Source organism: Piliocolobus tephrosceles, chromosome 12 (genome assembly GCF_002776525.5).
Source record: "Piliocolobus tephrosceles isolate RC106 chromosome 12, ASM277652v3, whole genome shotgun sequence".
Classification (NCBI taxonomy): Eukaryota; Metazoa; Chordata; class Mammalia; order Primates; family Cercopithecidae; genus Piliocolobus; species Piliocolobus tephrosceles.
In genome coordinates, this window is record NC_045445.1 from 99,537,169 (window position 1) to 99,548,025 (window position 10,857).

Consider the following 10,857-nt stretch of genomic DNA (forward strand, 5'->3'; position numbering starts at 1 on the left):
GCCTGCACCCAGGTGAAATAAACAGCCTTGTTGCTCCCACAAAGCCTATTTGGTGGTCTCTTCACACGGACACGAGTGATATTAAGTGTCTTGGGCTGATGGGCAGGAGAAAGAGAAGGAATCCTCAGTGTGGCTCCACTACCCACCACCATAGGGAAGAGAACCCACATGCCCCTGTAATTTTCTCTGAGGGCAACTTGCCCTAATGGATACTCTCATGTGATTAAAGGTAATCTCTATAAATATTCATGAAAAATTGGATGTGCTCTGAAACAGAAAGCTCAACTTGGACATTAATGGAATCAGGTCAAAAACATAAATGTTTACTATAGGAGGAAAGAACCAATCCTCACTTATACATCATATACCTATCACATCCCCAGGTTGGTAGTACACTGCACCAAGAGGGATGTAAGAAAAAGAAGGAACCTCAGCACTATTTCCTGCTTTAAGGGAGCCCATACTCCAGCTGGCATAAGAAGATGAAGGAGCCTAGGATTTTAGGAAGCATAAGCAGGACTAGGTTGCCCTATTTACACTCCAGGTGCTAAGACTATCAGAGAGAGCCAGATGAACCAGAGCGACTATGATGGCAGCAGCAACTCATCTGGAGTAGCTATTGCCAAGATGCTGGCTACAGTGGGGAGGTACAGCCGGGGCTGCAAGCTACAGGGAGCTGGTGGGAGCCAGGGACGAGCAGGAGCCCCGTCCCTTCCAAGTTGGTGGGGAGGGAGCTGCTGCAGCTGCCCTGCCATGGCTCCAGACCCAGGCCTCCCTGTGTTCTTGGGGGCTGGGAGCAGGTAGGATCCCCACCCTCCTGGGCATAGCTGCAACCACCCAAGTCACAGCTACAGACCTGGGCATCTCTGCACTCTCAGCGTCCCAGGAAGACACCTGTCCCCCCCACAGGCTCAGAGGGATCTGCTCCTTCTGCCTGGCTTCTCCACACTCCCAGTGCCCGCTCCAATCTCAGGGCAAGGTTGGGGCCAAGCCCAGGTGCTATCACAGCCTAGACAGTGCTGACATGCCAGCCCCCTGCCACCTCAGACACCTCCAGACTTTGGGCACTGACCAGCACGGGAGGGAGGCCGAGGGGGTGCTAAGGGCAGCTCCACACTGGCCTGCAGGCACTTCTTGGCATGAACAACTTGGGCACCATAGAAAACCATAAGAGACAGGCTCTAGGGTAGAAAGCAGTGGGTCCCTGGTGAAGCCCTACCTTCAGGCTGGGAAAGGCCTGAAGCCTGGAAGCAAGGCCTCCAGTCCTGCTGACCGGAGGGGGAACTGGTGATGTTTTTCCTGGGCCCACCCATGGCTGCCCATGGACCAGTCAGCACACACTTCCTCCCCTCTGAGGCCCATGAGAACCCTGGACTCAGCCAGACTCTGGGAGACATCACCATAACCTACTTGGAGAAGAGCTACCCACTTCAGGGCCTCCTCTCTGCTGAGAGCTGAACACTCAACAGGATGACCTGCCTTCAGAGAGGAGCTACCCACTCCAGGGTTTCCTCTGAGCTATTCGGTCACTCAATAAAGCTCTTCTTCACCTTGCTCACCCTCCACTCGTCCATGTACCTCATTCTTCCTGGACACAAGACAAGAACTCGGGAGCTGCCGAATGGCAGAGTTGAAAGAGTTGTAACACAAACAGAGCTGAAACACATCACTTGCTCGCCACGTTGCAGGTGGAAAAGGAAAGAAGAGCTGCAGCCTTTCAGGGATCCCAGACATGGGTGCTCCCTGAGCCAGGACTGTGACTTCCTCTTTGGGGTCCTGTGGTTCCTGGAGTCTCCAAACTTCCAGGCACCACTGTTCCCCAGTGACAGCCATGGAAGCTGCTTGTGATGTGCTTGGTCCAGCTGCAGCCTTGCAGTGAGCCAGCATCCATGCTGGCAGCTGGAGTTGCCTGTCCCACTGCAGCAGCCAACCTGCTTGACTGTGTGCAGTGGCTGGACCCCATGCTCACTTGCTCACACACCTCTCTCTGTTCCATGCCTGGTTTGCCCTTGGCAGGTGTGGGGTCCAGGGCAATAGCATGAGCCAAGCACAGCCTGACAGGCTAAGTGGGTGAAACCAGCCCAACAGGCCCGAGCAAAACTTGGGCAAAGGTGCTACTGGCCACAGAGGTTTCCAGCCAGAAAAGCAACCCCCCAGGAATCCTGTGACAACTACAGAACTAATCCACTGACAAGTTAACAGAAGTGGTTGTGGAGCCCCTTCTTTGGAGTGATTCAGAGATGAGATGGGTGTTGTTGATGAAAAGAGTCAAACTCTGTAAAGTATTTGAAAAGATATATTAAGAGCCAAATATGAGTGACCAATTGCCTGTGACACAGCCCTCAGGAGATCCTGAGAACATGTGCCCATGGTGGTTGGGGTACAGTTTGGTTATATACATTTTAGGGAGACATAAGACATCAATTAGCACATGTAAGATGTACATTGGTTCGGTCAGGAGAGTCAGGACAACTCCAAGTGTGGGGGTCCTTCCATGTTATAGGTAGATTCAAAGATTTTCTGATTGGCAATTGATTGAAAGAGTTAAGTTATTGTTTAAAGACCTAGAATCAACAGAAGGGAATGTCTGGGTTAAGATAAGGGGTTGTGGACACCGGGGTTTCCATTATGCAGACAGAATCAATAGAAAGGAATGTCTGGGTAAAGGAGGAGTTGTGGAGACCAAGGTTCCCATTATGCCAATGAAGCCTCCAGGTAGCAGGCTTCAGAGAGAATAGATTGTAAATGTTTCTTACCAGAGTTGATTCTCTCCTGGATCAGGGAAAAGGCCTGGAAAAGGAAGGGGATTCTCTTCAGAGTGTAGATTTTCCCCATAAGAGACAGCTTTGCAGGACTATTTCAAGATATGGCAAAGAAACATAATTTGGGGTAAAATACTTTGATTTATTTCAGGGCATGCTATCTGTCATGTGATGCTATACTAGAGTCAGGCTGGAATTTGATATCTTCTTATTACAAAGAGTCTGCTTTGTCAGCCTTAAGGTCTGTTTTAATGTTAATACTGGTCAGCTGTGCCAGAATTCTAAAAGAGAGGAGGGCATAATGGGGCATGTCCTACTCCTCCTTCCCATGATGACCTAAACTAGTTTTTCAGGTTAACTTTGGAATACTCTTGGCTGAGAGAAGGGGTCCATTCAGATGGGTGAGGGGCTTAGAATTTTAGTTTTGGTTTACAGAGTTGACAAAGAATTACCAGATGGAACAGCATAAATGGTCAATATTAGGAATGAGAGAGGTGGCCGGGCGCGGTGGCTCAAGCCTGTAATCCCAGTACTTTGGGAGGCCGAGACGGGCGGATCACGAGGTCAGGAGATCGAGACCATCCTGGCTAACACAGTGAAACCCCGTCTCTACTAAAAAATGCAAAAAACTAGCTGGGTGAGGTGGCGGGCACCTGTAGTCCCAGCTACTCGTGAGGCTGAGGCAGGAGAATGGCGCAAACCCAGGAGGCGGAGCTTGCAGTGAGCTGAGATCCGGCCACTGAACTCCAGCCTGGGTGACAGAGCGAGACTCCGTCTCAAAAAAAAAAAAAAAAAAAAAAAAAAAAAAAAAAAAAAAAAAAAAAAAGGAATGAGAGAGGTAACATCACTACTGATTCTATTAAAAGGATAACTAGGGGTGTATTATGATATTTAAATGATATTAAAGGTGATTTAAAGGAATATTGTAAACTTTACACCAATAAATTTGAAAACAGCCAACACAGCTTTGAAAAAGAGGAAAAAGGTGGACTAACACTACCTGATTTCAAGACATCATAAAGCATATTAATTTTTATTGCTGCCATAACAATTATCACAGACCTTTAAAACAACACAAATTTATTAAGTCACAGTTCCTGTAAGTCAGTAGTTCAGTTGGGCTATGAATCCACTTCCAGGTTTATTCAGGCTGTTGACAGAATTTAGTTCCTTGCAGTTACAGAAATGGGGTTCTTGTTGTCTTGCTGGCTGTCAGCTGGAAGCCACTCTTTGCTCCTAGAGTCCTCTTTGGTCCTTTCTGTGGACTCCTCCATCACAGAGACAGCAACAGTGTGTGGAATCCTTCTTACTCTTGGGATGTCTCTGATTTCTCGCATCTGTCTGCTGCATCTCTCCCACCTGACTCTATCGCCTTATCTCTCTGACTTCAGCTGCAGAAAGCTATCTGCTTTACGGGTTCATGTGATTAGATTGGGCACACCCAAACAATCCAAGAAAATTTCCCTATTTTAAAGTCCGTAACTTTATTTACATCTGCAAGGTCCTTCTTGCCAGCAAGGTGCAGTGACTCAAGCCTGTAATCCCAGCACTTTGGGAAGCCAAAGTGGGAGGATTGCCTGAGACCAGGAGTTTGAGACCAACCTGGGAAACATAGCAAGACTCCATCTGTACAAAAAAAAAAAAATCAAAAAAGTAGCCAGGTGTGGTGGCACGTGCCTGTAGTCCCAGCTACTCAAGAGGCTGAGATGGGAGGATCACTTGAGCCTAGGAGGTCGAGCCTGCAGTGATCCGAGATTGCACCACTGCCCTCCAGCCTGGGCAACATAATGAGACTCTGTCTCAAAAACTAAATAAATAAAATAAATAATTGTTTTAAAAAGTCATTTTCGCCAATGTTACATAACAAATTCACAGGTTTCAGAGATTACAGCATGGATATCTTTGGGGAGCCATTCCACTATAACATAAAGTTATAGTAATTAAGAGTGTAGTTTTGGCATCAAGGTAGACAAATAGACCAGTGAAACAGAAAACATTCAAGAAATAAACCTACAAAGATACAGATCACTGATATTTTACAAAGGTACAAAGGAAACGCAGTAGAGAAAGGATAATCTCAACAAATAAATGGCAATTGAACAATTGGATATCCATATGCGAGAAAAAGAACAAAGAACCTCAAGCCATGCTTCCTACCATGTGCAAAATTACCTCAAATGGATCATAAACCTAAACATAAAACCTCAAACTATAAAACCTATAGGACAAAATCTTTGTGATGTTGGATTAGGCAAAGTTTTCTTAGATATGACAGCAAAAGAACAAGTCACAAAGAACAAATTAATAAATTTGACTTTATCAAAACTAAAACATTTCTGCTTTTCAAAAGACGCAAGAGAATAAACTGATGAGCCACAGACAAGGAGAAAATATTTGCAAAGCATATATCTGATAAGGGACTTTTATCCAGAATTTATAAAGAACTCTTAAAACCGAAAAATGAGAAAACAAGCAACCAAGAAAAAAAAAATAGGCAAAGAATTTGAACAGACACTTCACCAAAGGAGACACTCAATTGGCAAAGAAGCACATAAAAAGATGCTCAACGCTATTAGTCATCAGGGAAATGCAAAATAAAACCACAATGAGGTACCATTCTGCAGGTACACACTTATTAGAATGGCTAAAAATTTTTTAAAAGCTGACCATACTATGTGCTGATGAGAATGTGAAGAAACTGGAACCCTCATACACCACTGGTAAGAATGTAAGATACAACCACTTTGGAAAATTATTTGGCAGCTTCTTAAAAAGTTAAACATATACATATAATCCAGCCATTCCACTCCTAGGTATTTACCCCAAAGAAATGATATTATAAGTCCAAGAAAGACTTGTACACAAATGTTCAGAGCAGCTTTATTTATAATAGCTCACAGCTGGAAATAACCCAAATGTTCATCAATAGGTGAATAGACAAATTGTGTTATATTTACACAATAAAATCCTACTCAGTAATGAAAATAAATGACCTATTGATACGTGCAACAATTTGGATGAATCTTACAGTAATATGAGTAAAAGAAGACAAAAAAGAATGCATACTGTATGATTCCATTTATATAAATTATAGAAAATGAAAAATACCTTTACTGACAGATAGCAGATCTTTGATTTTCTGAGGAGGTGGTGGCAGGGAGGGCCCAGAAGGAGGGATGACAAAAGGGCATGAGGACACTTTCAGGGTTGATGAATATGTTCACTATATTGATTGTGGTGATGGTTTCATAGTGCAAACATATGTCAAAACTCACTAAATTGTACAATTTAAATGTGTGCCATGTATTGTATATCAATAAATGTACCTCAATAAAGCTGTAAAAAATTATAAAGGACACAATTACTACCCTCAAAGAGCACACAATGTCGTTGGGGAAATGTTACTCATGGATGAGATGAGACTGAAACTTGATGGATGAGGAGCATTTGCACGGATATGGAGAACTGGTGTAGGGGATAAAGTGGTAAGAAGATATTGACAGGAAGAAACATAAAAAACTTAGATGATGACAAATACAAAAGGTGTTCAGGCCAGGCGCCGTGGCTCATGCCAGTAATCCCAACATTTCGGGAGGCCGAGGTGGGTAGAACACCTGAGGTCAGGAGTTCAAGACCAGCCTGGCCAACATGGTGAAACCCCATGTCTACAAAAAATACAAAAATTAGCCAGACATGGTGGCATGTGCTTGTAATCCCAGCTACTCGGGAGGCTGAGGCAGAAGAATCGCTTGAACTTAGGAGGCGGAGGTTGCAGTGAGCTGAGATTGCACCACTGCACTCCAGTCTGGGCGACAGAGTAAGACTCTGCCTCAAAACAAAAACTGAAAAAAACAAAAAAATCCACAAAGTAAGGGACAGATGATTGCATCTTGCATCTCCCACCATGAAGGAGGGACAATGCCTGGCGGGCTTCATCAGATTCTGCAGGCAGCATATTCGACACCTGGGAATATTGCTTTGGCCCATATACCACATGATACAGAAGGCTACCAGCTTTGAATGGAACCCAGAGCAGGAAAGGGCCTCATAGCAGGTTCAGGATGCAGTTCAAACAGCTCTGCTGCTTGGGCCATATGACCTGGCAGCCACTAGAGTGTTGGAAGTATCAGTGGTGGGAAAATATGGTATAGAATTCGTAGTAAGCCCCAGTGAGCGTATCCAAGCTCAGACTTCTGAGGTTCTGGAGCAGGCCCATGACATGTACAGTGGAGAATTATACATTTTTTAAAAATAGACCCTGGGCAGGGCATGGTGGCTCATGCCTGTAATACCAGTACTTTGAGAGGCCGAGGTTGCAGTGAGCCATGATCACTCCACCGCACTCTAGCCTGGGCGACATAGCGAGACAATATGTGAATTGTTTTTTTAAAAAAAGGCCCAGGCAAATCTTGATACAGGCTACAACATGGATGAACGTGGAGGACATTATGTTAAGTGAAATAAGCCAGTCACAAAAGAACAGATACTATATAATTCCACATATTATGAGGTACCTAGAGAAGTCAAAATCATAGAGACAAAGCAGAATGGGGGATGCCAGGGGCTGAGGGGAGTGGGAGAATGGGGAGTTGTTTAATGGGTATAGAATTTCAGTTATGCAGCTGGGTGCAGTGGCTTACGCCTGTAATCCCAGTACTTTGGGAGGCCGAAGCAGGTGGATTGCTTGAGCCTAAGAGTTCAAGACCAATCTGGGCAACATGTCGAAACCCTGTCTCTATCAAAAATACAAAAAATTAGCCGGGTGTAGTGGCACAGTCCTGTGGTCCCAGCTACTTGGGAGGCTGAGGTAGAAGGATCACTTAAGCCGGGGAGGCAAGCAGAGGTTGCAGAGAGCCAAGATTGCACCACTGCTCTTCAGCTTGGGCGAGACCCCATCTCAAAAAAAAAAAAAAAAAGAAAAGAAAAGAAAATAATTTCAGTTATGCAAGATGAAAAGGTTCTAGAGATCTGTTTCACAACAATGTGAATTGAGTTAACACCACTGGACCGTACACTTGGAAATGGTTAAGTTGGTAACAAAGAAGAGATTTCAGAATCTTACAAATAAAAACGGTAAGCACTGTTTCCTCTAAAAAAAAAAAAAAAAAAAAAAAAAAAAAAGGCCTGATGTGTTGCTGGGCTGTGGTAGACATGGAATGCTTGGCCATGGAGCATTTAGACATCATGCATCTGGAGCTGCCTGTCATAAGCTGGGATTCTGAATGCAAATAAGGAGGCCCTCTGGTGTTCACATCTGGTTTTTAGTCATTTGTCACAGTCCAGTTGTCTGAATAGCATTATCTTTTTGTAGACCATCAGTGGTACTTGCAATAGCCATCCAATACTTTTACCCTTAGATCCTTTCATCTACTGTTTCCCTCATATGTCTCTAACACCTGATACATCTTATCCAGTCATGCATTCCTTCCCACCTGTATAGCCTCCCAACTCACAAGCAGTGAAAGCTTTATCAGCCAAACCCCTATTTTGTACCGGGGGCTGTCTGTGCTCCACCTGCCGCCAAGGACAGGGTCCTCATTGCCAGCTGATGGTGAATGATCCAGCTCCAAATGCCCACCTTATCTCTTACTTTTCCTTCCTTTCTTCCTTCCTTCCCTCCCTCCTTCCCTCCCTCCTTCCCTCCTTCCTTCCTTCCTCCCTTCCTTCCTTCTTTCCTTCTTTCTCTTTCTTTTTCTTTCTTTCTTTCTCTTTCCCTCCCTCTCTCCCCCCCCCCCCCCCGCTGTCTCTCTCTTGTTCGGAGTCTTGCTCTGTCGCCCAGGCTGTAGTGCAGTGGTGCGATCTTGGCTCACTGCTACCTTTGCCTCCCAGGTTCAAGTGATTCTCCTGCCTCAGCCTCCCGAGTAGCTGGGACTACAGGCACGTGCCACCACACCTGGCTAATATTTTGTATTTTTAGTAGAATGGGGTTTCACCACGTTAGCCAGGATGGTCTCGATCTCCTGACCTCGTGATCTGCCCACCTTGGCCTCTCAAAGTGCTGGGATTACAGGTGTGAGCCACTGGGCCCGTCCGTCTCTTACTTTCTTAGACCCTTCCCAGTATTATCCATCACAGGGTGGGTTTTCCTGAGGCAGTTGCTAAGATGAAGTTTTGGGCACAAGAGATTTATTGGGGATCAATTGATATGAAAGGAAGGGGTGAATAAACAGGATCAAGCAGAGGGAGAGCTGAGTGGGATGCAGGCCACACAAAGCCTTGGCCAACCCAGCGGGGAGCTCTGGAGCAGGGACAGCGCAGCAGAGTGTCCCTTGTTTTGGGGAAAGGGCATGATCTTCAAGAGGTAGCTCTTTGCAACTGGAGCGAACCCTGATGGAGCTGACAACTGGAGGCTGCCTGTCCACTGCACTCCCTGCAGCTGCACAGGGAGTCTTTCCTTGAAAGGTGGTCTGCCTAGTGCATCTCTATGTTTACCTCAAAGTATAAAATATTTCATTCAACTTATCATTGAGGAACCAGCAGTATGGTAATGCTGGTTCCAAGAGCATTTGAGGAACTGGATTTATATAATCCTTTATAAAAAAGAATATTCCATTAATACTGTTAGGTACAAAACTGATTAATGTGTCACAGGGCAATAGAACCATATCCTTTGGAGTTATCTTTCTGACAGAACAAAAATCATTTGTTTCTCTACTGGACAAACACCTGCAAGTTAATAGAAAACTTCACAGAGTCTAGGCTTTTGATCAATAGTAGACAGTGTATCAAAGAAAGGCATATTCTACCTACAGAATTCAGTAGTTCCCGGGCGAGCCTGTTAAACAGTGCTCCAATATGACGTTAAAAAGACATGCTATTGCTTGCGCCCAGGAGTTTGAGGTTATAGTGAGCTTGATCATACAATTGCCCTCCAGCCTGGGCAACTGCAAGAAACCATCTCTACATACATACATATATACATAAATAAGGCACACTGATCTCCACTTGCTCTATTTCCAAGTTTTTGGATAAATATTCTTATCATCTCTGAGGCAGAGCATCCCTCCTCTAGTGCTGAACAACCAGCCTCTGCCCCCTCACCCTTTACACTTGTCCTTGGAATTGGATCTTTGTTTTGTCAGGAACTGCTTACTGCCTTCCAGGAGCTTTGAAGAGTTGAATACAATTGCTGCCCATGGTTTCCTTGTCTCCTTTTCTTAAAATTTAGCAATCACATTGAAGCTACGCCTCCTTTCTAGTGATTCCAACTTACTATTTTTATCAGAAAACTTCTATTTTCCAAGGCAAAAATGGTGGCTAAGGTGGACCTTAGATGGACCCCTTCTCCTTAGTCAGAAAGCAATGTTTTTGGAAATCTGAAGAAATTTCTTGTATAGCTCCTTTATCATCCTTTATCCTCTCAAAAGTCATATCTGTAGTGTTGCCCACAGAACAGCCCTTTGTGAATCCTTACTAACGATATGTCTAATTCTCCAAACACCTTTTTTTTTTAGTTAGACGGATGGAGTCTTACTCTGTCACCTGATCAGGCCAAGTTTCACGCCTGCAATCCTAGTATTCTGGGAGGCGGCGCTGGCCAGATCACCTGAGCTCAGGACTTCGACCAAGACCAGGCTAAGCAACATCAGAAAATCTCATCACTACAAAACACAAAGAAAAAACCATCAAAAAATTACCTGGGCATGGTGGCATGTACCGAGACTCACAGCTACCCAGGAGGCAGAGGTGGGAGGATCGCTTGAGCCCAGGAGGTCAAGGCTGCAGCGAGCTCTGGTAACACCACTGCACCCCAGCCTGGATGACAGAGTGAGACTCTGTCTCAAGTTTTAAAAATTGAACATAAAAACGTACAATTTTATCAATCGAATTCAATATATTACAGATGAATGGGAAAAAATGCTGTGGTAATCGAAATAGATGCACTGTTTGATGAAACTCAACATAGATTCAAACGAATACGCTCAGCATATTTAGAACAGAATGGAATGACTTACTCTGAAGAAGTCCGTCTACAAAAAAAAGGACAGTAAATATGACGGTGAAATGTTGAAAGTTTTCCATTTCTCATCAGGGATAAGACAAGGATATCCACTATCACCATGGTAACAGGTGGGTCTGCGCAATGCCGTAAAAC